This window comes from Oreochromis aureus, linkage group 14 (genome assembly GCF_013358895.1).
Source record: "Oreochromis aureus strain Israel breed Guangdong linkage group 14, ZZ_aureus, whole genome shotgun sequence".
NCBI lineage: Eukaryota > Metazoa > Chordata > Actinopteri > Cichliformes > Cichlidae > Oreochromis > Oreochromis aureus.
This window is the reverse complement of record NC_052955.1, coordinates 42,005,115-42,010,114: the sequence shown is the minus strand read 5'-3', so window position 1 is coordinate 42,010,114 and position 5,000 is coordinate 42,005,115.

The window sequence follows — 5,000 nt, the reverse complement described above, 5'->3', positions numbered from 1 at the left end:
TTAGCAAAGTGCTCCTGCGCAGTGTACCAGGGGCACGGAGAAATGTTTGTCGCACCATATGTGCGGGGAGTATTTCGCAAAGTGCTCCTGCGCAGTGTACCAGGGGCATGGAAAAAAAGCTGTCGTACCATATGCACGAGGAGCGTGTGTGGCAAAGTGTTTCTGCACAGTGTACCAGGGCACGTTTGAATTTACTTCATGGAGTACCAGGGCATGAGGATTTTGCCAGTGGTGTTTTGCTTTGTTAGTGGGAGGGGCTTAAGTGTGGGTCCCGGGGCCCGCTGGAGGTCAAGGTCCAAGGTGGATACGCGGTGCTATGTAACCGCAAGAGAAGAAGCTACTGGGGTACTAGAGCAGGGGAGCATGTGGGTCCCCGGGCCCGCTGGAGGTCAAGGTCCAAGGTGGATACGCGGTGCTATGTAACCGCAAGAGAAGAAGCTACTGGGGTACTAGAGCAGGGGAGCATGTGGGTCCCAGGGGCCCGCTGGAGGTCAAGGTCCAAGGTGGATACGCGGTGCTATGTAACCGCAAGAGAAGAAGCTACTGGGGGACAAGGGAAGGGGAGCATGTGGGTCCCCGGGGCCTGCTGGAGGTCAAGGTCCATGGTGGAGACGCAGTGCTATGTAACCACAAGAGAAGAAGCTACTGGGGGACAAGGAAGGGGAGCATGTGGGTCCCCGGGGCCCGCTGGAGGTCAAGGACCATGCTGGATATGTGGTGGGCGTAACTGCAAGAAAGGAAAGCTAGTGGGGGACTAGAGCAGGGGAGCATGTGGGTCCCAGGGGCCTGCTTGGGAGTGCAAGGTCCATGCTGGATATGTGGTGGGGTGGAGGGTAACTGCAAGAGAAGAAGCTAGTGGGGTACTGGAGCAGGGGAGCATGTGGGTCCCAGGGGCCTGCTGGAGGGCAAAGTCCATGCTCGATATGAGTAGCAGCAGGGCCAGTGCAGCAGCAGCAGCACATCTTTTCGACCGTAAAGGGGACGGAGGCCGACTCACTGCCTCGGCCAAATGGAGAGAGAATATCAGCAGGGCCACTGCAGCAGCAGCAGCAGCAGCAGCAGCAGCAGCAGCAGCAGCAGCAGCAGCAGTACATCTTTTCCGACCGTAAAGGAGACAGGAGGCCGACTCACCCCTCGGCCAAATGGAACACAACAGCAGCAGGGCCAGTGGAGCAACATGCACCTTTTTCAGCCGTGGGGAGACAGGAAGATGTGATGGTGGTCCCGAGGGGCCCCTGGAAGTGGGGAGATCAGCAATTAGCTAGTGAGGAGGGTGCGTACACAGCGGGCGTGGTAAAGTGTTTCTGGTCCGTGTACCCAGGGCATGTGGAAAAAGCTGTCATACCATATGCACGGGAGTACTTAGCAAAGTGCTCCTGCGCAGTGTACCAGGGGCACGGAGAAATGTTGTCGTACCATATGCCAGGGGGGAGTATTTCGCAAAGTGCTCCCTGCGCAGTGTACCAGGGGCATGGAAAAAGCTGTCGTACCATATGCAGAGGGCGTGTGTGGCAAAGTGTTTCTGCACAGTGTACCAGGGCACGTTTGAATTTACTTCATGGAGTACCAGGGGCATGAGGATTTTGCCAGTGGTGTTTTGCTTTGTTAGTGGGAGGGGCTTAAGTGTGGGTCCCCGGGGCCCGCTGGAGGTCAAGGTCCAAGGTGGATACTGGCGGTGCTATGTAACCGCAAGAGAAGAAGCTACTGGGGTACTAGAGCAGGGGAGCATGTGGGTCCCCGGGGCCCGCTGGAGGTCAAGGTCCAAGGTGGATACAGCGGTGCTATGTAACCGCAAGAGAAGAAGCTACTGGGGTACTAGAGCAGGGGAGCATGTGGGTCCCAGGGGCCCGCTGGAGGTCAAGGTCCAAGGTGGATACGCGGTGCTATGTAACCGCAAGAGAAGAAGCTACTGGGGTACTAGAGCAGGGGAGCATGTGGGTCCCAGGGGCCCGCTGGAGGTCAAGGTCCAAGGTGGATACAGCGGTGCTATGTAACCGCAAGAGAAGAAGCTACTGGGGTACTAGAGCAGGGGAGCATGTGGGTCCCAGGGGCCCGCTGGAGGTCAAGGTCCAAGGTGGATACGCGGTGCTATGTAACCGCAAGAGAAGAAGCTACTGGGGTACTAGAGCAGGGGAGCATGTGGGTCCCAGGGGCCCGCTGGAGGTCAAGGTCCAAGGTGGATACAGCGGTGCTATGTAACCGCAAGAGAAGAAGCTACTGGGGTACTAGAGCAGGGGAGCATGTGGGTCCCCGGGGCCCGCTGGAGGTCAAGGTCCAAGGTGGATACGCGGTGCTATGTAACCGCAAGAGAAGAAGCTACTGGGGTACTAGAGCAGGGGAGCATGTGGGTCCCCGGGGCCCGCTGGAGGTCAAGGTCCAAGGTGGATACGCGGTGCTATGTAACCGCAAGAGAAGAAGCTACTGGGGTACTAGAGCAGGGGAGCATGTGGGTCCCGGGGCCCGCTGGAGGTCAAGGTCCAAGGTGGATACAGCGGTGCTATGTAACCGCAAGAGAAGAAGCTACTGGGGTACTAGAGCAGGGGAGCATGTGGGTCCCAGGGGCCCGCTGGAGGTCAAGGTCCAAGGTGGATACAGCGGTGCTATGTAACCGCAAGAGAAGAAGCTACTGGGGTACTAGAGCAGGGGAGCATGTGGGTCCCAGGGCCCGCTGGAGGTCAAGGTCCAAGGTGGATACAGCGGTGCTATGTAACCGCAAGAGAAGAAGCTACTGGGGTACTAGAGCAGGGGAGCATGTGGGTCCCAGGGCCCGCTGGCGGTCAAGGTCCAAGGTGGATACAGCGGTGCTATGTAACCGCAAGAGAAGAAGCTACTGGGGTACTAGAGCAGGGGAGCATGTGGGTCCCGGGGCCCGCTGGAGGTCAAGGTCCATGGTGGATACGCTGTGGTGCTATGTAACCGCAAGAGAAGAAGCTACTGGGGTACTAGAGCAGGGGAGCATGTGGGTCCCCGGGGCCCGCTGGAGGTCAAGGTCCATGGTGGATAAGTGTGGGAGGGTAGTAGCGAGAGAAGGAGCTAGTGGAGGACTAGAGTGCGGGAGCAAGTGGGTCCCAGGGGCTTGCTGGAGGGCAAGGTCCATACTGGATATGCGGCGGAGGGTAACTGCAAGAGAAGAAGCTACTGGGGTACTAGAGCAGGGGAGCCAGTGGGTCCCGGGGCCCGCTGGAGGTCAAGGACCATGCTGGATATGAGTAGCAGCAGGGCCAGTGCAGCAGCAGCAGCACATCTTTTTCGACCGTAAAAAGGAGACAGGAGGCCGACTCACTGCCTCGGCCAAATGGAGAGAGAATATCAGCAGGGCCAGTGCAACAGCAGCACATCTTTTCGACCGTAAAGGAGACAGGAGGCCGACTCACTGCCTCGGCCAAATGGAGAGAGAGTAGCAGCAAGGCCAGTGCACAAAATGGATCTTTTCCAGCCGCAAGGGAGACAGGAGCAAGGTGTGATGTGGGTCCCGGGGCCCGCTGGAAGTGGGGAGATCAGCAATTAGCAGGCGAGGAGGGTGCGTACAGCGGACGTGGCAAAGTGTTTCTGGTCCGTGTACCAGGGGCATGTGGAAAAGCTGTAATACCATATGCACGGGGAGTACTTAGCAAAGTGCTGCTGAGCAGTGTACCAGGGGCATGGATAAATGTTGTCGTACCATAGGCACGAGGAGTGTATGTGTGTGTGTGTGTGTGTGTGTGGCAAAGTGTTTCTGCCCAGTGTACCAGGGGCATGTGGAAACGTTGTCGTACCACCATATGCACGGGGGGAGCATGTTTCAGGGAGATATCGGGGCAGTGTACCAGGGGCATGTAGAAAGTTGTCGTGCCATGCACGAGGGTGTGTGTGTGTGGCAAAGTGTTTCTGCCCAGTGTACCAGGGGCATGTGGAAACGTTGTCGTACCATATGCACGAGGGGAGCATGTTTCAGGGAGATATCGGGGCAGTGTACCAGGGGCATGTAGAAAAGTTGTCGTACCATATGCACGAGGAGTGTGTGTGTGTGTGGCAAAGTGTTTCTGCACAGTGTACCAGGGGCACGTTTGAATTCACTTATGGAGTACCAGGGGCATGAGGATTTTGCCAGTGGTGTTTTGCTTTGTTAGTGGGAGGGGGCTTAAGTGTGGGTCCCCGGGGCCTGCTGGAGGGCAAGGTCCATGCTGGATACGCAGTGGAGGGTAACTGCAAGAGAAGAAGCTAGTGGTGGACTAGAGCAGGGGGCATGTGGGTCCCCAGGGCCTCTTGGGAGTGCAAGGTCCATGCTGGATATGCAGTGGAGGTAACTGCAGAAAAAGAAGCTACTGGGGACTACAGCAGGGGAGCATGTGGGTCCCAGGGCCTGCTGGAGGTCAAGGTCCATGCTGGATATGAGTAGCAGCAGGGCCAGTGCAGCCGCAGCACATCTTTTTCGACCGTAAAGGAGACAGGAGGCCGACTCACTGCCTCGGCCAAATGGAGAGAGAATATCAGCAGGGCCAGTGCAGCAGCAGCAGCAGCAGCAGCAGCAGCAGCACATCTTTTTCGACCGTAAAGGAGACAGGAGGCCGACTCACTGCCTCGGCCAAATGAGAGAGAATATCAGCAGGGCCAGTGCAGCAGCAGCAGCACATCTTTTCGACCGTAAAGGAGACAGGAGGCCGACTCACTGCCTCGGCCAAATGGAGAGAGTATCAGCAGGGCCAGTGCAGCAGCAGCAGCAGCAGCACATCTTTTTCGACCGTAAAGGAGACAGGAGGCCGACTCACTGCCCGGCCAAATGGAGAGAGAATATCAGCAGGGCCAGTGCAGCAGCAGCAGCAGCAGCAGCACCACATCTTTTTCGACCGTAAAGGAGACAGGAGGCCGACTCACTGCCTCGGCCAAATGGAGAGAGTAGCAGCAGGGCCAGTGCACAAAATGGATCTTTTCCAGCCGCAAGGAGACAGGAGCAAGGTGTGATGTGGGTCCCGGGGCCCGCTGGAGGTCAGGAGATCAGCAATTAGCTAGAGGTGGTGAGA